Source organism: Rattus norvegicus, chromosome X, assembly GCF_036323735.1.
Source record: "Rattus norvegicus strain BN/NHsdMcwi chromosome X, GRCr8, whole genome shotgun sequence".
NCBI lineage: Eukaryota > Metazoa > Chordata > Mammalia > Rodentia > Muridae > Rattus > Rattus norvegicus.
This window is the reverse complement of record NC_086039.1, coordinates 19,185,079-19,210,914: the sequence shown is the minus strand read 5'-3', so window position 1 is coordinate 19,210,914 and position 25,836 is coordinate 19,185,079. Positions and strand designations below refer to the sequence as shown.

Sequence of the window (25,836 nt, the reverse complement as noted above, 5' to 3'; positions counted from 1 at the left end):
TTTTCCTTTTCAAGTTTCATGGCCTGTGCCAATATGTATTCTCACAAGGATGCACATATGCAAACACTAGAAGCTAGACTGCACACAGAGAACATGTGGTATTTTTCTTTCTGAACCAGTTTTGTCTCACAATTGTTCCAGGCACAACTATTTTAATTCTTCTTTATGGCTGAAGAAAATTCTATTAAATATATGTACCATATTTTCTTTATCTATTCATAGGTTGGTAGACATCATAACACTAACTAGAAGATGATCTTGAGCTACAGGTATATCTATATATAATGTATACATATATGCATGTATATATAGTGTGGCATATCTTTAGGTGATATACCTGGGTCATATATAGTTCCAGTTTTAGCCTTTTAAGAATCTGCTACACTGATTTCCATACTTCTGCACCAGTTTACACTCCAACCAGCAGTGAATGGGGTTTCCTCTTCCTCCTCATCCTTACCAGCATTTGTTTTCATTTTCTTTGTGATTGCTATTCTGACTGTGGTGACATGGAATTTCAAAAGCCATTTTCATTTGTAATTCCTGAATTGGCATTTTGAATTTTTTGGCCATTTGCTCTTTTTTTTTTCCTTCAAAAAAATGTTCCATTCATTGACTGGCAGTATTATTTATTTGGTGTCCAATTTTTGGTGTTCTAGAATCTAGGTACTAACCCCATGCTTGAAGTATAGCTGGCAAATGTTTCCTCTCATTCTACAGGCAATCTGTTCACTGTGATGATATTTTCCTTGACTGTATTCAGGAAGCTTTTGAATTTCATGTAATCATATCTGTTTATTCTCAGGCTAGTCTCTGTGTTATTAGGGTTCTGTCTAAAACCTTGCCTATATATCTATGTTGAAGTACATTGCATGTTTCTCTTTAGTAATTTCTACACTCCTAGTTTTAAACTGAAGTCCTTTATCTCTTTAGAATTTAGTTTTATTTAAATTGAGAGATATGGATTGTGCTGGTTAGTTTCATGTTACCACAAGATAGTCATATGGGGAAAAAAGAGGAACCTCAATTGAGAAAATGTCCCCATTAGATTGACTTGGGCAAGACTGTAGGATATTTTCTTAATTGATAATTGATGTGGGAGAGCCAAGTTCAATGAGGGTGGAGCCACACATAGGCTGGTGGTCCTGGGTATTTTAAGAAAGCAGCCCAAGCAAGCCATGGGAGGCAAGCCAGTAAGCAGTACTCCTCTATGGTAGTCTCTGCTCCAGTTCTTGCCTCTAGGTTTCTGCCCTGAGTTTCTTCCCTGAATGCCCTTGGATGACTATACTACAAGCTTTAATATGGAATAAATCCTCTCCTTCTCAAGTTTTTCTTGGTCATGGTGTTTTATCACAGCAATAGAAACCCTAAAACAGAAATTGCTACCAGTTTTGTGGGATTTTGTCATGACAGACCTGACCATGTTACTTCAGAGAGGAAAGTGGTGGTATTTGAACTTCGGACTGAAAAAGCCATTGAATGCTCAGAGCTCATTGGACTGTTCTGTTGAAAGCATTGCAGACAGTAGATAGAGGCCTGGCTTGTGAAGTTTCAGAGGGACGTTTAAAGAGTAACTTAAAGACAATTTGTGTGATGTTTTTGAATTAAGTATCTGGTGTCAGAGAGCCAGAGCTGAAGAGCTGACTGTGATTAGCAAGAGATCAACACCAGAGCTCCTACTGGACAATTGGTGCTGATTAACTTGAGCTGAGAAATTAAGTTACAATCATTGAGGGTTGTAAATTTGAGAGTAATTCCTCAGGGTCAGTACAGGGAAGCTGTGTTTCAGATGCAGACGCTGTGCTTCATGCTGACATGAAACCTGGTAGTGTAAGTGCTTGGTTGGTACTGGTTTTCAAGTTGTATAGTAATCATAGAGGGCAGCTAACACTTGTCATTGTATGGCACAGCTGGAGTCCTTGAAGAGAGCCTACAGGAGGCCACAGCTCAGTCATGAAAAGGACTCCAGCATTTTATAAATTCCAGTAGAATGGGCACAACCCCCAAGGATGTTTGCTATTAATCCTGGAGCTGGAAATGGATTTGCCAAGCCCTTTGGTGACACCCAGAAGATTGTGAGTGAATCAGAAACATTGGACTCTGGGTTATTTGTACCATTAAAATTTCAGTTTGCTGTGTTCAAACTGTAACAGTACTCTTGTTCTTCCCTCTTGGAATAAGTATTTAACTTCGTTCTCTGCTTTTACAGGAGCCCACAGTTAATAGACTTTAAAATTTTAGACAGACTTTGGATATTTTGAAGAGGTTTTGAATGTTAAAGAAATGGTAAATGTTTTAAGGATACTGAAATTTTAAAGACTGTGACACTTTCGAAGTTATTTAGGATATATATATATTATATATGTATATATATAATATATATAATATACTTTCTTGAGGGAAGTGAGAAAGGAAAGGTTCTAGCTGCATAAGGCTGTGTCTTTGTGTCAAGTCATGCTTTTGACATATTTGTCAAAAAAATTAGATGGCCATAGTCTTACGAATTTATGTTTTTTTCTATTATGTTCTAGTACTCTATAGGTCATTTTTTTCTGCCACTATTGCATCTTAATATTACAGTGTAGTTCAAGATCAGTTATTCTGATATTTCTTGCAATGTTCTTTCTGATTATGATTTAATTGTTATTTGTAGTCTTCTATGTTTAGATCTCAATTTTATGAAATTGTTTTAGCTCTGTGAACAGTGACTTTAAAATTTTGATGGAGATTGAATTTAATTGAATCTGTAGATTACTTTTCTTAGTAGAGCCATTTCCAGAATATTAATTGTGCTAATCTAGGAATTTGAAAGATCTTTCCATCATATATTCCTCTATTTCTTTCTTTAGGGTTTATAAGTGTTTATATCATAGAAGTCCTTTACCTCACTGGTTGGGCTTACTCCTAGGGTTTTTTGAAGCTATTGCAAATGCTATATTTTCCCAAAACTCGTAGTAAGATTGTTATTGGTAAATAGAATGGATACTGAATTTCTTCTACTGGTTTTGTAACTTAACAACTTTACTGAAAGTGATTATGCCATTGAAAGATTTTGTGAAGTTTGTATTTTCAGTGTGAAATTGTACAACTCATCTTCAAATAGGGGATTTAACTCCTTCCTTTCCTGTAGTATTCCTTTTATATCTTCCCTCGGTTTATCATTCTAGTTAAGAAGGAGCATTCTAATGAATTAGAACATAGAGAGGAAATGCTCTGGTTTTTCTCATACATGCTGGGTAGAAGTTTGTTGTATATATATCCTCTATTATGTTGAGGCATGTTCTTTCTAGTCATTATTTAGACAAGATATTTATTAAGAAAACAAATTTACTTTAATAAATTTCTTATTTGTATCCCTTGAGAAGGTTATGTGATCTCTGCCCCTAAGCCAATTGGCATAGCATAATATTATACTTAGTGGTTTCTGTATGTTGAGACAACCTTGTATCTATGGGATGAAATCAATTAGCTTGTGAAGTATGATCTTACTGAGTTCTTAGATTTTTTTTTTTGAAAAATTTTGCTAAGAACATTTCCACCTATGCTCATGGAAATTTCTCTACAGAGTTCTTTTTAAATTGTGTTTTTAGCTGGGAGTGGCAGCACATGCCTTTATCCCAGAACTCGGGAGACAGGGGCAGGCAGATCTCTGTGATCCTGAGGCCAGCATGGTCTACATAGCAAGTTACAGGACAGCCAAGGCTACATAGAGAGACCCTGTCTAAAAGCAACATTTTAAAAATAGTTTATTTATCCAATTTTGTATCAGGCTAACTCTGGCTTCATAAAATGAATTTGGTCATGTTCCTTCCCTTTATATTTTGTGGGGCACTTTGAAAATCTTTGGTAGTATATCTTCCTTAAAAGCTTGATAGAATTCAGCAGTGAATTTATACTTCCAAACTTTACCTGGAACAGAACGGCCATTTCCACTGCAAAAGTAAACGAATGGGAACATAGTGAATTAAAACTAAAGAAGAGCAGCACTGAAACACCCAAAGCAGGGCAAACACCAAATCCTGCAGCTCCATGTCTAGCATCTGGTGCACATGATAGAATTAATTCAGCCCCACAGGGTTTAGGTAATTATATATCCAGTTTTCCTGCCTGAAATACACACAGCCTCTATCTTGGGCTATGTCCACTCCCTATAGCTGGCCATTCTTGGCAGATATTCAATAATGCTGACATCTCCAAGATCTTCAGCACACATCAGTCTTTTAAGGGATCACATTCTGTGTTTGACTAATTCTGCTTTTTAGTCAGGATTCTTAAGAGAAACAGAACCAAGGGGATGAGCATATTGTGTGTGTGTGTGTGTGTGTGTGTGTGTGTGTGTGTGTGTGTGTGTTTGTGATATATTCAGCCTTAAAATAAAAACAATAGCTAAATCACATCCAGAAAAATGAAGACCCCAATAACTCAGTAGGTACTTGATCTTTGAGGATGAATGCCTCAACAGCTGTAGTCCCACAATAGCTGTCTCTCACTATTGGACATTAACCTGTAGTTACTTCGTTCACAGGGCATGATGACTCAGCAGTCCCAATATGGCTCAGGAAGCCTAGAAGGCTCCTGGAATCATCTTTCTTCTTTTGTGAATAGTTTTCCTTTAGTATCAGCACTGAGGTGGTAGAGGCAAGTGGATATCTGTGACAGTGAAGCCATAGTGAGTTCCAGGACAGCCAGGACTACAGGACTACATAAAGAGACCTGGAACAGAGAGGGAGGGAGGGAGGGAGGGAGGGAAGGAAGGAGGGAGACAGAGACAGAGACAGAGACAGAAAGAGACAGAGAATACTTTTCTGTACTGACTTGCTTGTGTACTTGTGTACATCTCTTTTCTCATCATGATTAACAATTATTTTCTTTTAGGTCTCTGGATTTTTTAGAGATAGATTTCACTGTGTAGCCCTGGCTGTCCTGGAACTTATTCTGTAGACCAGGCTGCCCTCAAACTCACAGAGATCTGCCTGTCTCTGCTTCTTGACTGCTGGGATTAAAGACATTGTGCCACCACTACCGGCTGTATTCTGACTTTTTTTTTTTTTTTTTGGTGCTAATGAAAGATATATTATTACAGAGTTATTTTGCCTCTACATATTAGGTTTTTCTCCTTCTAACAGTTTCCCTTTGCTTTGCATTTTGTCAACTTGACTAGACTATGCATTAAAGAGGTTCTTGTCTGGCTATCTGGCGATCTCTATTTGGGGTTCTAAGTCTCTCTCTCTCTCTCTCTCTCTCTCTCTCTCTCTCTCTCTCTGTGTGTGTGTGTGTGTGTGTGTGTGCGTGTGTATGTGTGTGTAAGTCTATTTCTTTAAGTTTAGAAGTTTAAGTTTATAATTTTATCAGATACACTAAGCCTTTTGGCTTTGTCTCAGCTCCTTTTTCTACTCCACATATTCCCAGGTTGGTTTCTTGAATGTATCCCAGATTCCTTGGAAGTAATTTTTTTAATGTTTATGTCTGTATAATTATTGTCACAACATTGTCATCTGTTTTGAAATCCATTCTCCTGTTTGGTCTTCCCATTGATGACTTGTTCTGTGCTTGTTAGATGGCTGACTGATTCTTTTTTCAGAATTTCTGTGTGGTCCATTTTTAGCATTTCCAATTTACTTGTTGATTTTTTTCCCACCATGGTTTAAAATTTTTCCTCATAGCTATACATTATTTTATCTACTTTGGTAATATTCTTGTCTATGCCTTGAATTAATTTTGCTATTTGAGTCCTCTATATGGTCATTAATGCTTTTGAAAAGTAGGACTCTGAAATATTTTCCTGACATTGCAACTATCTCATTATCTCATTGCAAATATCTCATTATATTTTTTGGTATGAATGTGTTGTCAGTTTATAGTGGAATGGTGTCTTGTGGATTTTGTTTTTCTTTTTGCTTTGTATGCATCCTTCGACTTTTTAACTTCTCCACTGTTATTCTTTGTTTTATTTCACTTGAGTCATCCTAGTGGGTTTTCTTAATGTATAGTGGAGGGGATTTTATGTTTAGAGGAAAGCCAACATAGTAGCAATGATGCCAGTTCAATAGCTGTCCCAGAGTTAACTTCAGGAGAAAGCACTTGTTCACTCAATTGTGTCCCCTATAATATTCAGGGACAGAAGAACTAGGTTTTGGGGGGGGGCTCCTAAGCTGTGAAGACAGAATTAAATGAGAAAAAGTTAAAAAGAACCAAGGTAAAGTTATGATAAGAAGAAAGTATATGGACTAGAGATATGAAAAGCACTTTTAAAATACTATATATTACTTATGGAAAACAGAGGAAGAGACATAAAAGCCTTTCCCAATGAATTATAACACAACAATTAAACATTAAAAATAAATATGTGTAAATATTTTAAAAGTACACATGTATACGGAAAATTAAAAATGAAAAGATATTGAATATTACAATACACATATAGATAAGCAATCAAAATGATATATAAGGCATTATGTTCCCAGATAATGTTTCTTTCTGAAGGGAGAGGGGAGGCCCAATTATGGTGTTTGCCTTAATTCTGTCTATCAGGATACTAAAACAAGTTTAGTCACAAACTTCCTGTGATTTGTATGTGTTTTCTCTATTATAGCCAGGGTGTCTGTGTGTGTATTACGGGGAGGGGGTGCATGTTGATAGTCTCTTAGGTTCATATTCCCTCCCCACTTCTACCATTTTCATGTTGAGTGCTGCTTGAGGTTTGTTTCCATGAGGTTGCTGTACCACATTCCATGATCCACCAAGCATTTCCCAGCTCCCTATCCGTTACTCTGTCAGGCAACGGGGAGTGTGAGAGGGATGGAAAGCACCGCAAATTTCTTATCTTCAGAGTTCTCAACCCTTTGTCTGGTGCTGGGCTCACAACTTGCTATACTATTCCCATCTTCTTGAATGTTGTATTCAGGTAAGTTGGCTCAGATTCCCTGTTTCTCCACATAAAGACTGGGTGAATGAATAAACGGACATTGGGCATCTGTTAATTTCTTCTGCATGGTAAGCAGCTTGTTATAATTCCTTTCATGGCACACTGAGTTCAGTCTCCAATTTGCATGTGTGTGTGCCTGAGCGTGTGTGTGTGTGTGTGTGTGTGTGTGTGTGCCTGTGCGTGTGTGTGTGTGCGTGTGTGTGTGTGTGTGTGTGTGTGTGTGTGTGTGTCTTAGGGTTTCTTTTTTTGATGTTTTTTATTTTATTGAAAATATATTCTTTTCTCATAAGTTATATACAATATATCCTGATTACATTTCCCCTTCTACTCCTTCCAGTTTCTGACCACTGCCCCTTCCATCCAGATCCACTTGTTTACTGTCTCTCCTTAAAAACAAAACAAAACAAGCAAAAGTCCACCCCAACAACAACAACAAAAAAGGAAACAGATTTCTAAGAGACAATGAAACACAACACAATAAATTATAATAAGATGAAACAAAAGCCATCACATCAAAATTAGATATGCCAAGTCAACAGAAGGAAAAGTCTATGAGAAGCTACAAGAAAAGAGACCTACTCTGGTACAAACCTGTAGGTTGATGTCATTATGCAGGTGAAGGCAGACAAGATAAAATGAGCCCTGTCATTGGACAAGAAGGAACGGAGTTGGGAATAGAGGTTTTAGAAATGGAGAAAGAAGCAGGAGAGAAGGAGTTGGGAGAACTTGGTGGTAGATGTTAAGATTTTTCTCTGCACACAGATACAAGTTATTATGAATATTTTTTCATCTTTATTAACTTCGGTGTTTCTTATTTACATTTTGATTGTTATTCCCTTTCCCTGTTTCCAGGCCAACATCCCCCTAACCCCTTTCCCTCCCCGTCTCCTTCTATATTGGTGTTCCCCTCCCCATCCTCCCCCTCTTGCCGCCCTCCCCCCAACAATCTAGTTCACTGGGGGTTCAGTCTTAGCAGGACCCAGGGCTTCCCCTTCCACTGGTGCTCTTACTAGGATATTCATTGCTACCTATGAGGTCAGAGTCCAGGGTCAGTCCATGTATAGTCTTTAGGTAGTGGCTTAGTCCCTGGAAGCTCTGGTTGCTTGGCATTGTTGTTCATAAGGGGTCTCGAGCCCCTTCAAGCTCTTCGAGTTCTTTCTCTGATTCCTTCAACGGGGGTCCTGTTCTCAGTTCAGTGGTTTGCTGCTGGCATTCGCCTCTGTTTTTGCTGTATTCTGGCTGTGTCTCTCAGGAGAGATCTACATCCGGCTCCTGTCAGCCTGCACTTCTTTGCTTCATCCATCTTGTCTAATTGGATGGCTGTATATGTATGGGCCACATGTGGGGCAGGCTCTGAATGGGTGTTCCTTCAGTCTCTGTTTTAATCTTTGCCTCTCTCTTCCCTGCCAAGGGCATTCTTGTTCCCCTTTTAGAGAAGGAATGAAGCATTCACATTTTGATCATCCTTCTTGAGTTTCACGTGTTCTGTTCATCTAGGGTAATTCGAGCATTTGGGCTAATAGCCACTTATCAATGAGTGCATACCGTGTGTGTTTTTCTGTGATTGGGTTACCTCACTCAGGATGATATTTTCCAGTTCCATCCATTTGCCTACGAATTTCATAAAGTCATTTTTGATAGCTGAGTAGCACTCCATTGTGTAGATGTACCACATTTTCTGTGTCCATTCCTCTGTTGAAGGGCATCTGGGTTCTTTCCAGCTTCTGGCTATTATAAATAAGGCTGCTATGAACATAATGGAGCATGTGTCTTTTTTATATGTTGGGGCATCTTTTGGGTATATGCCCAAGAGAGGTAGAGCTGGATCCTCACGTAGTTCAATGTCCAATTTTCTGAGGAACCTCCAGACTGATTTCCAGAATGGTTGTACCAGTCTGCAATCCCACCAACAATGGAGGAGTGTTCCTCTTTCTCCACATCCTCGCCAGCATCTGCTGTCACCTGAGTTTTTGATCTTAGCCATTCTCACTGGTGTAAGGTGAAATCTCAGGGTTGCTTTGATTTGCATTTCCCTTATGTTAGTCAGGGTTTCTATTCCTGCATAAACATCATGACCAAGAAGCAAGTTGGGGAGGAAAGGGTTTATTCAGATTACACTTCCACATTGCTGTTTCATCACCAAAGGAAATCAGGACTTTAACTCAAGTAGGTCAGGAGGTAGGAGCTAATGCAGAGGCCATGGAGGGATATTTCTTACCAGCTTGCTTTCCCAGGCTTGCTCAGCTTGGCTTTCTTATAGAACCCAGGACCAACCAGCCCAGGGATGGCACCACCAACAATGGGCTGGGTCCTCCCACCTTGACCACTAGTTGAGAAAATGCCTTACAACTGGGTCTCATGAAGGCATTTCCACAACTGAGGCTCCTTTTCTGGGATAACTCCAGCTCGTGTCAAGTTGACACACAAAACCAGCCAGTACAGTGTGTGTGTGCTTATGCATTGCTGGTGACACACTTGGCAAGTACTCTGCTACTAAATCACATCTGCAGCCCTGTTTCATTTATACCTCGTCAGCTTTGCAACTGAAAGTACTATGAACCAATGCTCAAATTCCATGAAATGAATGACATCTTTGCAACGTAATAATCGACCCCTTTGGGGTCAAACAAACCTCCCATAGGGGTCACCTAAGATCACCTTGCATATCACACATTATGATTCACAATCCATAATTCATATGATTTATAACAGTAGCAAATTTACAGTATCAAGTAGCAATGAAGTATTTTTTATGGTGGGGTGGTTCACCAGAGCATAAGGAACTGTATTAATGGGTTGCAGCATTAGGAAAGTTGAGAAACACTGTTCTAGATAGTTATAATGAACACCTACCAACTTCTCTACTCAGTGAAATTCCAAGTTATTATTTATCTTTTCAGCCAGATAAAGCTGTTCATGATGTACAACAAACCAATTTACACATTAGGGGCAGACATGTGACATTTTTTTCACTTATGTTACCTCTACGTCCCTATTAGGGCTTTAGCAGTGACAATTTTTTTCTCTTCATTAGCCATATGATAACTTGAAACATGTAATGAAGAAGAAACAGGCTGAGATGTGTGCTTATCCATTTCTTAATCTTATATTAATGTCTTTCTGACCTACATTTTACTTATAAAATAGGCATTATGACAGAGATGTCATTAGGACATAATAAGAAATTATATTTATCATCATGATTCTTTATTATTCTTGAGAAAAAAGAAGATATTGAATAACATAAAGAAACCATATTTGGCAAGAAAATAATTTTCCTTTTAACAAGTAAACAAGAGAGGGGTGGATATTTTAATAAATAAAGAACAAACCCATGCACTACAGGAACTGCCCACTAAAATACCTGTGTTTTTTTAAATAAGCATCTGTACTCCACCCTTCTTAGGGATGCACATTGTTTTCTCTGTTCTTATATCCTCTTTCCCCTGCAGTTTCCTCTCCTCTGAAACTAAGGACTTTCTGTCCTGTACTGCATTCTTGGAATCAAGGCTAATCTCACTTGCTGTGCCTTCCTGGAAAGGATGCAGAAGTGGCAGAAAAGGCTGGAGTCTCAATCAAGGTTGCTGGGGCCAGTGAGATCCACCCGCCTGTTTACTCATGCTATGCCATGTTCACCATGCAACCTATTTGTGCAAAGTGCTGACATCAAATTTTGTTTTGAGGACAATGATGACGTTAATACAAAGTCTGAAAATAAATCCAAACCTAATTTAATTTGTCATAGAGGAGTAAACAATTAAATGAAAGAAATCTTTTATTCAAAACTGTATTGAGCCAAATGATCATAAGTGGAAAAGAATACCTAGATTCATTTTATGCTGCTAAAAAAATGGAGAATCTGGCCAATCATGACTAAGGTTCTCAAAGGAATGTGCAAAGCCTCATTGTTTTTGCGTGGATTTTAATGACTGCGAAGCCTGGGAAGATGATTCAGGTGCAGACACGCCTTTTTTGTGGAGTTTGTCTGAGGGAATGGACCATATGAGTTGTGACGACCAAGTAGATTTACCCAAAATTGATGGAGCACATAATGATGTACAAGATAGAGATGTTGAAAAAAAAAGTGGCTAGAGATGAAGAAATATTGCCATCACCTGAACTTTGAGAAAAGAAAGGGACCTCTCAAGATTTCATAACTGAGAGAATCACTGACTTAATAGCTTTAAAAGCTGATTCTGTATTTACTTCTTTTAAACTATTTTCAACCTAGCTGTTTCTTTTTAAAGGCTTCACTGAGGGGTAACAATGTACCATTGTATGAGGACACTTTTAAACCATCTAAGGCAATATTTTTATGCATGAACATTTCCCAGAAATCCCTGACACTGTTCACATCCCAGGCAACTAGGACAGCATCTATGATGAATAACCACATTTCACCCAATTCTCTTCTCCTTCCTAATAATTTACTGCCATGCTAGCAAGCTCTCAGCCTACAGAAGGATAACTAAGCTTTACATTTTAGGGCATGGACTTTAAAAGGGCTGAGAGACATTAACCTGATACCCTGCCATTCTTCTAATGTATCTTCTAAAGGACTGTTACAATAAAGGTTTCTTCCCCCACAAACTGTCCTTCACATTACTAAGTTAGATTGGTTCTATATTAGCTATTGTTTGGCTCATAAGTGTCTATATTCCTTAGAATGAACAACTAAGAAAGATGTTCATTGTTGTTTGAGAATTTGTACATTTTAGACAAGATTTATATTTGTGCTTCTGGTTCAGTACAGCAAATGAGTGATGATTTTTGTATATCATCTTTTGATCTCAGCTTCTACTTTGGCTGAAAATTTTCAGTTTATGTTCACGACAGTGGATTTTTTTTAAAGTCTACATTCTTTCCACTAAGCTTCTGAAAATTTTCTTTCTGTCATTTTAAGAGTCTAGTTTATTGTAATTGTATGCATTTACGAGACTGGAATTCTTATTTTGTAGTGAGAATTTGGGGCTATTCCTGTAAAAAAGAGGACTATGGTACTGACACAAAACAAACAAACAAAAAATCTTTTAAAGTGGATCTGAGGGCTGGAGAGATGGCTCAGAGTTTAAGAACACTGACTGCTCTTCCTGGAGGTCCTGAGTTCAAATCCCAGCAACCACATGGTGGCTCACAACCATCTGTAATGAAATATGATGCTCTCTTCTGGTGTGTGTGAGAACAGCTACAGTGTATTCACATATATAAAATAAATGAATCTTAAAAATAAAGTGAATCTGTAAAAAAAAAAAACTGTCCAAAACTTTGCATCAGCTTGAGAAGTGGTGTGATTTTGTTGAAATAAAACTAAATATATTACTACCCTATTAAAACAAAACTTTATTTAGCCTGAATATTTCATTTCATTCTGGAGATTGATGTTTAACCAATAAAGATACTATCCTTCAGGAAAGTGAAGGAATGGAAACGTGAGCAAACAATGCATAAGCAGAACAATGTATCTTCGCTGCCTAATCTAAGACACTAGAAATGAAGGCAGGCAGGTGATGTGATCAATTTGAAAACTAGAATTCTGCACACCTTTTTTTGGATATTTTTTTACATTTCAAATGTTACTGCCTTTCCTGGTTACTGGGACATAAGCCCCCTATCCTATCACCCTTCCCTTCTTCTAAAAGGGTGTTATCCTCCCCAAACACCCACCCTTAGCCCCCTAGCACCCAACATTCCCGTACATTTGGGGGTCCAGCCTTGGCAGGACCCAGGGTTTCTCCTTCCACTGGTGTCCAACAAGGCCATCCTCTGCTACATATGCATCTGGAGCCATGGGTCTGTCTACGTGTAGCCTTTGGGTAGTGGTTTAGTACCTGGAAGCTCTGGTTGGTTGGCATTATTGTTCTTATGGGGTTGCAAGCACCTTCAGCTCCTTCAATCCTTTCTCTGATTCCTCCAATGGGGGGTCTTGTTCTCAGTTCAGTGCTTGGCTGCTAGCATTCGCCTCTGTATTTGACATGTTCTAGCTGTGTCTCTCAGGAAAGATCTATATCCGGTTCCTGTCAGCATACTCCATTTTGTAAATGTACCACATTTTCTGTATCCTTTCCTCTGTTGAAGGGCATCTGGGTTATTTTCAGCATCTGGCTATTATACATAAGGCTGCTATGAACATAATGGAGCACGTGTCTTTGTTGTATGTTGGAGCATCTTATGGGTATATGCCCAGGAGAGGTAGAGCTGGGTCCTCAGGTAGTTCAATGTCCAATTTTCTGAGGAACCTCCAGACTGATTTCCAGAATGGTTGTACCAGTCTGCAATCCCACCAAAAATGGAAGAATGTTCCTCTTTCTCCACATCCTTGCCAGCATGTGCTGTCACCTGAGTTTTTGATCTTAGCCATTCTCACTGGTGTGAGGTGAAATCTCAGGGTTGTTTTGATTTGCATTTCCCTGATGACTAAGGATGTTGAACATTTCTTTAAGTACTTCTCAACCATTCAATATTTCTCAGCTGAGAATGTTTTGTTTAGCTCTGAACCCCATTTTTAAATAGGGTTATTTGTCTCCCTGCAGTCTAACTTCTTAACATCTTTTTATATTTTTGATATTAGCCCTCTGTCAGATGTAGGACTGGTAAAGATCTTTTCCCAATCTGTTAGTTGCCATTTTGTCCTGATGACAGTGTACTTTGCCTTACAGAAGCTTTGCAGTTTTATGAGATCCCATTTGTCGATTCTTGGTCTTAGAGCATAAGCCATGGTGTTTTGTTCAGGAAATTTTCTCCAATGCTCATGTGTTCGAGATGCTTCCCCACTTTTCCTTCTATTAGTTTGAGTGTATCTGGTTTGATGTGGAGGTCCTTGATCCACTTGGACTTAAGCTTTGTACAGGGTGATAAGCATGGATCGATCTGCATTCTTCTAAATGTTGACCTCCAGTTGAATCAGCACCATTTGTTGAAAATGCCATCTTTTTTCCATTGGATGGTTTTGGCTCCTTTGTCAAAAATCAAGTGACCATAGGTGTGTCAGTTCATTTCTGGATCTTCAATTCTATTCTGCTGATCTACCTGTCTGTCTCTGTACAAATACCATACAGTTTTTCTGACTATTGCTCTGTAATACTGCTTGAGGTCAGGGATGGTGATTCCCCCATAAGTTCTTTTATTGTTAAGTATAGTTTTTGATATCCTGAGTTTTTTGATATTCTACATGAATTTTCAAATTGCTTTTTCTATCTCTATAAAGACTTGAGTAGGAATTTTGAGGGGGATTGCACTGAATCTGTAGATTGCTTTTTGCAAAATGTCCATTTTTACTATATTAATCCTGTCAATCCATGAGCATGGGAGATCTTTCCATCTTCTGAGATCTTCCTCGATTTCTTTCTTCATAGACTTGAAGTTCTTGTCATACAGATTATTCACTGCTTGGTTAGAGTCACACTGAGGTATTTTATGTTATTTGTGACTATTGTGAAGGGTGTCATTTCCCTAATTTCTTTCTCAGCTTGTTTATCCTTTGAGTAGAGGAAGGCTACTTATTTGTTTGAGTTAATTTTATACCCAGCCACTTGGATGAAGTTGTTTATCAGGCTAAGTACTTCTCTGGTGGAACTTTTGGGGTCACTTAAGTATACTATCATATCATCTGGAAATAGTGATATTTTGACTTCTTCCTTTCCAATCTCTATCACTTTGACCTCCTTTCATTGACTGACTGCTCTGGCTAGGACTTCAGGTATTATATTGAATAAGTTGGGAGAAAGTGGGCAGCCTTGTCTAGTCCCTGATTTTAGTGGGATTGTTTCAAGTTTCTCTCTACTTAGTTTGATGTTAGCTACTGGTTTTCTATATATTACTTTTGCTATGTTTAGGTATGGGCCTTGAATTCCTGGTCTTTCCAGGACTTTTATCATGAAGGGTCATTGAATTTTTTCAAATGCTTTCTTAGCATCTAATGAGATGATCACGTGTTTTTTCCCCTTGAGGTTGTTTATATAGTGGATTACGTTGATAGATTTCCATATATTGAACCATCCTTGCATCTCTGAGATGAAGCCTACTTGATCATGATGGATGATCATTTTGATGTGTTCTTGGATTCCGTTTGTGAGAATTTTATTGAGTATTTTTGCATCAATATTCATGAGGGAATTATGTCTGAAGTTCTCTTTTGTTGTTGGGTCTTTGTGTGGTTTAGGTATAAGTGTAATTGTGGTTTCATAGAAGGAATTGGGTAGCGGTCCACCTGTTTCTATTTTGTGGAATATTTTGGACAGTATTGGTATGAGGTCTTCTATGAAAGTCTGATAGAATTCTGCACTAAAGCCATCTAGTCCCAGGTTTTTTTTTTGTTTGTTTGTTTGTTTGTTTTTGGTTGGGAGACTTTTAATAACTGCTTCTATTTCTTTAGGAGTTATGGGGTTGTTTAGATGATTTCTTTGTTCCTGATTTAAGTTTGGTGCCTGTTATTGATCTAGAAAATTGTCCATTTCCTCCAGATTTTCCAGTTTTGTTGAATATAATCGTCTGTAGTAGGATCTGATGATTTGTTAATTTCCTCGGATTCTGTTGTTATGTCTCCCTTTTCATTTCTGATTTTGTTAATGTGGATAAACTCTCTGTTTCCTCTGGTTAGTCTGGCTAAGGGTTTATCTATCATGTTGATTTTCTCAAAGAACCAGTTCCTGGTTTTGTTGACTATTTGTATAGTTCTTTTTTTTTTTCTACTTAGTTGACTTCAGCCCTAAGTTTGATTATTTCCTGCCTTCTACCCCTCTTGGGTGTATTTGCTCCTTTTTCTTCTAGAACTTTTAGATGACCTGTCAAATTGCTAGTGTATGCTCTCTCCTGTTTCTTTTTGGCGGCACTCAGAGTTATGAGTTTTCCTTTTCGCGCAGCTTTCATTGTGTCCCATAAATTTGGGTATGTTGTACCTTCATTTTCATTAAGTTCTAAAAAGTCTTCAATTTCTTTATTTATTTCTTCCTTGTCCAAGGTATGATTGAATATAGCATTGTTCAACTTCCATGTATATGTGGGATTTCTGTTGTTTTTGATGTTTTTGAAGACCAGCCATAGCCCATGTGATCTGATAGGATGCATGAGATTATTTCCATCTTCTTGTATCTTTTGAGGCCTGTTTTGTGACCGATTATTTGCTCAATTTAGGAGAAGGTACCATGAGATGCTGAGAAGAACATATATTCTATTGTTTTAGGGTAAAATGCCTATAAATATCTGTTAAATCCATTTGGTTCATAACTTCTGTTAGTTTCTTTGTCTCTGTTTAATTTCTGTTTCCATGATCTGTCCACTGATGAGAGTGGGGTGTTGAAATCTCTTACTATTATTGTGTGAGGTGCAATGTGTGCTTTGAGCTTTAGTAAGGTTTCTTTTATGAATGTAGGTTCCCTTGCATTTGGAGTATAGATATGTAAGATTGAGAGTTCATCTTGGTGGATTTTTCCTTTGATGAATATGAAGTGTCCTTCCTTATCTTTTTTGGTAAGTTTTGGTTGAAAGTCAATTTTATTCGATATAAGAATGCCTACTCCAGCTTGTTTCTTCAGACCATTGCTTGGAAAGTTGTTTTCCAGCCTTTTACTCTAGGTAATGTCTGTCTTTTTCTCTGAGGTATGTTTCCTGTATTCGGCAAAATGCTGGGTCCTTTACATATCCAGTATGTTTATTCTATGTCTTTTTATTGGGGAATTGAGTCCATTGATGTTGAGAGATATTAAGTAATTGTGATTGCTGTTTCCTGTTATTTTTATTGTTAGAGGTGGAATTATGTTTGTGTGTGTCTCTTCTTTTGCTTTTGTTGCAAGGAGATTACTTTTTTGCTTTTTCTAGGGTGTAGTTTCCCTCCTTATGTTGGAGTTTTTCCATCTATTATCCTTTGCAAGGCTGGATTTGTAGAAAGATATTGTGTAAATTTGGTTTTGTCATGGAATATCTTGGTTTCTCCATCTATGTTAATTGAGAGTTTTGCAGGATACAGTAACCTGGGCTGGCATTTGTGTTCTCTTAGGTTCTGTATGACATCTGTCCAGGATCTTCTGGCTTTCCTAGTCTCTGGTGAGAAGTCTGGTGTAATTCTGATAGGTCTGCCTTTATATGTTACTTGACCTTTTTCCCTTACTGCTTTTAATATTCTTTCTTTGTTTTGTGTGTTTGGTGTTTAGACTATTATGTGACAGAAGGGATTTTTTTTCTGGTCCAATCTACTTGGAGCTCTGTAGGCTTCATGTATGTTTATGGACATCTCTTTACTTAAGTTAGGGAAGTTTTCTTCTATAATTTTTTGGAAGATATTTACTAGCCCTTTAAGTTGGGAGTCTTAACTCTCTTCTGTACTTATTTTCCTTATGTTTGATCTTTTCATTGTGTCCTGGATTTCCTGGATGTTTTGGGCTAGGAGTTTTTTGTGTTTTACATTATCTTTGACCATTGTGTCAATGTTTTCTATGGTATAATCTGCCCCTGAGATTCTCTCTTCTATCTCTTATGTTTTGTTGGTGATTCTTGAATCTTTGACTCCTGACCACTTTCCTAGGTTTTCTATCTCTAGGGTTGTCTCCTTTTGTGCTTTCTTTATTGTTTCTATTTCCATTTTTAAATTCTGGATGGTTTTTTTTTCAATTCCTTCACCTGTGTGTTTCTCTTTTCCTGTAATTCTTTAAGGGATTTTTGTGTTTTCTCTTTAAGGGCTTCCACTTGTTTACTTGTGTTGTCTTTAAGGGAGTTATTTATGTCTTTCTCAAAGTCTTCTATCATCATCATAACATGCAATTTTAAATCTAAATGTTGCTTTTCTGGTGTGTTTGGATATCCAGTATTTCCTTTGATGGGAGACCTGGGCTCTGATGATGCCAAGTAGTCTTGGTTTCTGTTGCTTAGCTTCCTGCGCTTGCCTCTTATCATCAGGTTGTTTTTGGTGTTAGCATGTCTAGCTGTCTCTGACAGTGGCTTGACCCTCTTATAGGCCTGTGTGTCAGCACCCCCCTAGACCTATTTTCTTTCAGCCAGATCTGGGAACAGAGAGCTACTCCTGACTTTGTGTGACCTGAACCTCCAGGTGGGTTGCTTGGAGCAGAAAAGTTGGTCTTACCTCTGCTCTCATGTGTGTAGACTCTCTTGGCAACTGGCTTTCAGTTCTTGGCACAGGCAGAAACCTGAAGGGTCCTGTGCCTGACTGCTCTTAGGTCCCTGCCTGTGGACAGATTGCTCTAGGTGGTTTCCTCTTGGATCAGGAATGTCAGCACAAAGTAGTTGTCTCCTCTGAGTTCTCAGGATTTTCCATACTTCTGAGGGTCTATCTCTCTTCTGTACAGGATTTGGTTGCAGGGAGCTGTGGGACCATTTCAGTTCAGTTCTGGATGCAAGCAGAAACCAGCAGGTACTTGCCACTGACTGCTCCTATATTCCTGTATCCAGAGGCCACTATGCAGGTTCCTCTTGGGCCAGGAATGTGAGGAGAAGTGGGCAGATGTGTTGGTCTCCCCTGAGATCTCAGAATTGTCTGCACTTCTGGGAGTTCAGCTCCCCCCAGCCACCTTTTTTATTTCACCACTATCAATGCAATTTTGTTTTAGAGACATTGTCTTATTTTGTAACCCTGGCTGATCTTGAACTCACAGTGATTTTCCTGCTGCAGTCTCCCTAAGTATTGAGAAAGAAATCAGGAAAACAACACCATTCACAGTAGCCTCAAATAATATGCAATATCTTGGAAGTAACTCTAATAAAGCAAGTCAAAGAACTGTATGATAAAACTTCAAGTCTCAAGTCTTTGAAGAAAGAAATTGAAGAAGGTGTCAGAAGGTGGAAATATCCCTTATTCTCATGGATCAGTAAAATTGACATAGTAAAAAAATGGCCATCCTACCAAAAGCAATCTATAGATTCAGCAGAATCCCTATCAAAATACCAACACAATTCTTGACAGATCTTGAAAGGACACACTCAACTTAATATGGAAAAACAACAACAACAACAACAACAACAACAACAACAACAACAACAACAACGACAACAACAAACCTGAGGATAGACAGGTAAATCAATTCTGAATAGTAAGAGAACTTCTGAGGGTCTTACCATTACCAAGTTCAAGTTGTCTACAGTATTATAGTAATAAAAATAGCATGTTACTGGCAAAAAGTCATTTTGATCAATGGAATTGAAGGCTCAGGCATAAATTCACATACTCACGGTCACCTGTTTCTGTTTTGTTTTGTTTTATAAAGAAGTCAAGGAAAACAAGAAAACTGGACGTGCACACTGGACAAAAGAAAGCATCTTTAACAAATGATGCTGGTCAAGTTGAATGTGAAAAGATAAGAATGATAAAAGATAAGACAAAGAATGCAAGTAGATCCATATTTATTATCCTGCACAAAACTCATGTTAAAATGGATCAAAGATCTCAACACAATACCAGATACACTGAATTTGATAGACAGTGACAAATACCCTTAAACACACTGGTACAGAAGACAACTTTCTAAACAGAACATCAGTAGCACAGGAACTAAGATCAACAATTAATAAATGAGACCTCAAGAAACTAAGATTATCCTGTGAGGTAAAGGAGACTGTCAATCAGAGAAAATGGTAGCCTACAGAATGGGAAAAGATTTTCACCAACTCCACATTCTATAGAGAATTAGCATTCAAAATATACGCAGAACTCAGAGAATTAGATATCAACAAAATAATCCAATAAAAATGGGGTACAGGTCTCAACAGAGGAGCCTCAAATGGCTGAGAAACACTTACAGAAAAATTTCATCATCCTTAGCCATGGGGGAAATGCAAATCTAAACTATGTTGAGATTCCAGCTTGCACCTGTTAGAATGGCTAAGATGAAGAACTCAAGTGACAGCTCATGCTCGAGAATGTATAGTAATGGAATACTCCTCCATTGGTGGGAGTGCAAACTTGTGCAACGACTTTGGAAATCAATATGGCAGTTTCTCAGAAAATTGGGAATCATCAACTTCAACACCCACCTATAGCATTCCTGGGCATATATCCAAGAGATGCCAGGCAATGCTTCCAGTGGTGGGACTGAGTTGCATTTGGTTGAGTTGTTGAGCACAGCTAACCAGTGGAGATCTCTAAACAACCCAGGCTAATGTTAGGGTAGGGGTCTTTTTGTGAAAACTGACAGTGGGGGCCCATTGCCAAAGACAACATACCGGCAGCTCATTGAACATACAGAGGTCAAGCTGGTACCTGCATGGAGACTTCACCCTTAAATTCTAATCTCTTTGGCACTAGAAGGTACTTTGTAGGCTGTGAAAAGAGAAATCTGGACACTAACCCAGCCACAAAAATCCTTGACCTACAATCTGTCCTTCTGCAAGATGTGCTGGAACAATGTTGGCAAAGAACTTGTGGGAGTTGACAACCAATGTTTGGTTTCATTTGAGGCCCTGTGTCATGTGAGGAAGCCCATGCCCTATACTGCCTACATAGCCAGGAACTGAAGACTGGATAGCCCAGAAACCTAGGGTAGAACCAAACACCACTACAAAAAGGGTCAATTGAATTTTTCCAAATGATACTCTTCTATACTCGTAGATAACTGCTTTGTCCAGAAGTCATCAGAGAGGTTTCTCTGGCAGCAAATGGTAGTGGATGTAAAGACCAGGAGGTAGACGTTATGTGGGGAGAGTCTAAATTGGAGTTCTCTGTCGGGTCACTCCTCTGTGAGCTCAGGCCACTTTGCAAAAGAGGAAAGACTGTAGGAGTCAGAGAAGATGGAGGACACCAGGAAAACACGGCCCAATGAATCAACTAAGCAGGGCTCATATGGGGTCACAGAGATTGAAATGGCAAGCATGGGGCCTGCATGGGTCTATACCAGGTCCTCTGTGTATATATCATGGCTGTTAGTTGGGGCTTTTGTGGGACTCCTAACAGTGGTATTGGGTGCATTGCCAAGTGTGTTGCTTGTTTTGTGGACTCTTTCTCCTGTTGCGTTGCCTTGCTCAGCCTAGATATGAGGCCATTGTCCCTGTCTTATTCTATCTTTTTCTGTCCTGTTTGGCTGCCCTCTGCTGGAGGCCTGTTCTTTCTGAAAGGCAATAGAAGGGAAGTGGATCTGGGGGAGAGAATAGGTATGTTGGGGTAGGAGCTGAGAGGAGTGAAAGGAAGGAAAACTGTGGTCAGGGTATATTGTAGGAGAAACAGGTATAGTTTCAAAGAAAAGAAAAGTGAAGAGGGTTGAAGTTAAGTCTGCTTCTGCCTCCCAGCCCCATGCTTCCAGAAATAAGACTCAGACTCAAAATATATTTACAAATACTTTGGCCTTATAGCTAGGTTCTTCTCTGACTAGATATAACAAGGTATCTCATTTATTCTTGCCTGCTTACTCATTTATACGTGCCTGGTTAGCTACATGTTGTTCAGGTATCAGGTGTCCTTCTGCTCAGCTTCCCAGAGAATCTCCTGCATGGCTCTATCCCAGAATTCTTTATCCTCCTGGATGTCCTATCTCCCATTTCCTCCCAAGCTACGGCCATAGGCTTTTGAATTGACAGGCAACATCCATACAACACACAAGAGATTCTCTCCACAGAGAAAGAAAAGTTGAGTGATGCTCTGTAAAGAGATCTGGACAGCTGAGCTCAGCTCCAGCTGCACAGCTCCCTAGAGGCAGAGGGGCGAGCAGAAGCCTCCACCATGGGCAAGCAAGCAGGTCTGGTGAGAAGGGACTGGCAGTCTTCCTTCAGAGCCCACCAACAGCACTCAAAGCTTCATATCCAGTTACAGGTTTTAGTAAGAGACTGTTTGCTCCACTGGACAAAATAATTCAGATGAATTCCATTTAGTTATTGGTCAGAAGCTGGATGCCATGTTGAGAAACAACCTATTGTTTTGGGCCCGAGAACAGATGGCAGCTACAGTCAAATAACCACAGTCAAAATAACCTGCTAGGGCTGTAAGAGTCAAGCCTGGGAGCCAATTGTGGAAAACGATTAGACAAGATGTTGACAAGCTGAAAAGTGCAGGCCCTAAGAGGTTTGGCTCAGGTAATAAAGTACACAGAAAAAGGCAGCCCTGCCCTCTACGGATAGGAAGAAACCCTCCACTGAGAATAATCCTGGAGTTTTATACCCACAACTAAATCCCTCCAGCAGAGTGGTAAGATCTTTGGGACTGTGACAAATACAATGGCGGTTACCCCGTGCAAACATCGGTGTTATAGTTGCTTCCCAAACTCTCAATGCATTTAGGAAACAGCCCCAGCTAGAACACCAAGCATCCAGGGAGTTAGGATTTGGAGACCTTTGGGAAGGTGGAAGCAGGAGCCAGGCTCACAGATAACACAGGCAAAAGTGATTTGATTTGCAAGAAAGGGATGCTACTAAAGTGAACACAGTTGCAGTAGCAATTGGATACTCTTCATGTCCAGGTTCAATGTCAACATAAAGCACAGGAAAGACAAGAGTACACATGTTCAACTGATGCCATGCACAGAACTGGCAGTAGGCCCTTTTGTCCTTTGCTCTCCCCTTATTTTTTTTTAACTACACATTTAATAGTATTTTCAAGACTAGTGTATTGAGTACTCTGTCACCTTACTTTTTAAAAAAATTGTTTTATTTATTTACATTTCAAATGTTGCCCTCTTCCCAATCCCCACTCTAAGAGTTCTTCCCTCCTTCTCCCTTCCTTTGACTCTGAAAAGGTGTTCCCTCACTCACCCTGCCACTCCAAACCTCATCCTCCCCCATTCTCTTCCCTGGGGCATCAAGTCTTTACAGGATTAGGTGCATTCTCTCTCACTGAGGCCAGACAAGGCAGTCCTCTGCTACATCTTTTCCTGGGACCTTGGAACAGTCCGTGGATGATCTTTACCAACTTACTGTTAGTAGTATTTTCACTTTATCATATTTTACATTTTTTTATGTTTTAATCTTTTATTTCCCCTCACACATTTATCTAATTTGTTTGCACATTTTTCATTTGGGCAATATTTTTCATTTCTTTCCTTTATACAGTTTTCCTACCCTGGGTCATCAAGCCTTCACAGGATCAAGGGCTTCTTCTCCTATTGATGCTGGACATTGCCATCCTCTGCTACATATGCAGCTGGAGCCATGGATCCCCCCATGTGTACTCTTTGGTTGGTGGTTTAGGACCTGGGAACTCTGGGGGGTCTGGTTGGTTGGTATTGTTGTTCTTCCTATGGGGTTGCAAATCCCTTCAGCTCCTTCAGTCCTTTCTCTAACTCCTCTATTAGGGTCCTGTGCTCAGTATGATAGTTGGCTGCAAGCATTTGCATCTGTTTTGGTAAGGATCTGGCAGAACCTCTCAGAGGACAGCCATACCAGGCTCCTGTCAGCAAGCTCTTCTTGGTATCAGCAATAGTATCTGGGTTTGGTGTTTGCAGATGGGATGAATCTCTAGGTTGGCAGTCTGGTCTGCTCTTCCTTCAGTCTCTGCTCCACTCTTTGTCCCTGTATTTCTCTGGATATGGTTTCTACAGGCTTGCTTTCCCCTTTGTTGGACATTTCAGCTAATGCCATCCCTGTTGGGTCCTAGGAGCCTCTTGCTTTCCTGGCATTTGGGACTTTCTAGTGACTCCCCCCAGTTTCCCATCCCCCCACTGCTACACACCTCCGTTCAATTTCCTGACCCACTGTACTTCTCCCTGTCTCCTCCCACACCTGATCTGGTCCCCCTTTTTCCCTTCCCCTCCTTCTCCTTCCCAGGTCCCTCCTTTCTACCTCCAGTGATTATTTTGTTCCCCCTTCTAAATAGGTCTGAAGCGTCTACACATTGTTCTTCCGTCTTCTTGAGCTTCATATGGTCTGTGAGTTGTATTAATATAAAATTGTAATTGAAATATAATTACATCATCTCCACCTTTTTCTTTCTTCCCTCTAGCCCCTCCCATGACCCCCTCCCTCCAGTCTTTTCTGTGCCTCCATACTTTCAGATTGATAGCTCATTTTCTTCTGATTATTAGTCTTGAACACACACACACACACACACACACAAATACACATATAATTATGTAAATACAACCTTCAAATTTATTTTTTGTTGTTTGTATGCCTATGGTTTGGGGGTTGACCACTTTATATTGAATAACAAAATAGGGTGCTCATCCCTGTGAGACACTAATTCTCCAACTTTGGGACAACCTGAGACTTTCCTCTTTCTGTATTAGCGTGTCTATATGAAGCCATTTTTAGGTAACACAGCCTCACAGCAGACTTCTGATATTATGGCTTTTGTACATTTTCTACTCCCTCTTCAGCAATACTGATATTTCCTGAGCCACAGATTCAAGAGCAGTGCTACAAATGTATCCTTTGAGGCTGGAGTACCCACAATAGGTTGATCTCTACATTGTATCCAGTTGTGTTTTTCCCAATGTTCTCTGTTTCCTGTAAAAAGAGGTTTCTTTAATGAAGGTCATAATTACACTTACCTGTGGGTATGAAGGTAAGTTGTAGAATGTAGTTATATTGGTCTAGTATGGTGACAGGAGTAGATTCTCTTCTAAGATCCATGATCTCACTAGTCCTGTGTATTTGGATAGGTTTCTTGCACCAGGCATGATTTCCTCCCCTTGAGTGGGCCTTAGGTCCAATAAGCTATTGGTTCCTACAAACATGTGAGTGCCACATGTTGTATCTTTGCAGATATGTAGCCATGCTGGTCATTGTTGTACTTCATAGGTGTCATAGTTGGGTAGGATTATTAACAGCTTCCTTCTGTTGGGAACTTTCATAGTACTTTCTGGTAGTATGGAAGTTATAACATAGGAAGAAGGCTTTCAGATTACATTCAATTCAAATCATACAAGTCCTGTCTCCTAAGAGCCTTCAGCAATAGGGAGTTAGCTTCAACCTGTGAAAGGAAACAAGGGCAATAGCAGTAAGTGTATGGATTTGGGGACTCACTTGGCCTACCTTGGACTACAGTCACTGAAAAGGAATGCTTGTACGTGGCACCAGGGTTTTTTTTTTTTATAATGTTTGGTTCTTGTCAGGAGCAATGTCTATTCTCTCTCTCTCTCTCTCTCTCTCTCTCTCTCTCTCTCTCCCTCCCTCTCTCTCTCTCTCTCTCTCTCTCTCTCTCTCTCTCTCTCTCTCTGTGTGTGTGTGTGTGTGTGTGTGTGTGTTTTATATAATGAGTTTGGGGTAAATATAAATAAAATCCAAATAACCCAATTAAAAATGGGGTACAGAGCTAAACAGATAATTTTCACTAGAGGAATATCAAATGGTGGAGAAACACTTAGTGTCCAAAGTCCTCTGTCATCAGGGAAATGCCAATAAAAACAGCTCTGAGATCCCATCTTACATCCATCAGAATGGCTACGATCAAACACTTAGGAGATTCCCATATGCTGGTGAGGATGTGGAGCAAGGGGAGCTGTGGGAGTGCAAACTTGTCCAACTACTTTGGAAATCAATTTGGCAGTTCCTCAGAAAACTGGGAATAGTTCTATATCAAGATCCAGCTCTACTACTTACTCCAGGTCATATACCCAAAAGATGCTCCAACATCCAAAAAGACACGTGCTCCACCATGTTCATAGCAGCTTTATTTGTAGTAACCAGAAACTGGAAACAACCTACATTTTCTTTAAAAAATGGATAAAGAAAATGTGGTACATTTACACAATGGAATACTATTCAGCTATGAGAAACAAGCCATCATGAATTTTGCAGGCAAATGGATGGAACTTGAGAATATCATCCTGAGTGAGGTAACTCAGTCCTCAAAGGACAGGCATGGTGTGTATTCACTTAGAATTGGCTGTTAGCCATAAAATAGAAGTACCATGTTATACTCCACTGACACAAAGAAGCTGAACAAGAAGGAAGGCACAAGAGAGGATGCTTGAATCTCATTTAGAAGGGTGAATATAATAGTCATAGGAGACAGGTGGAGGGAGAGAACTGGGAGGGAGGGGGAA

At 39.4% G+C, this 25,836-nt stretch overlaps 1 long non-coding RNA gene across 1 annotated transcript in view; it reads right to left on the bottom strand.

Annotated features, from left to right (window-relative positions):
- Positions 1 to 25,836, bottom strand: part of LOC134484129 (uncharacterized) — a 38,125-nt gene continuing 12,289 nt past the window's right edge. Inside the window, exon 2 of the long non-coding RNA XR_010061510.1 lies at positions 1 to 24,761. This is a non-coding gene — a long non-coding RNA (uncharacterized LOC134484129). The remainder of the gene's footprint in view (positions 24,762 to 25,836) is intronic.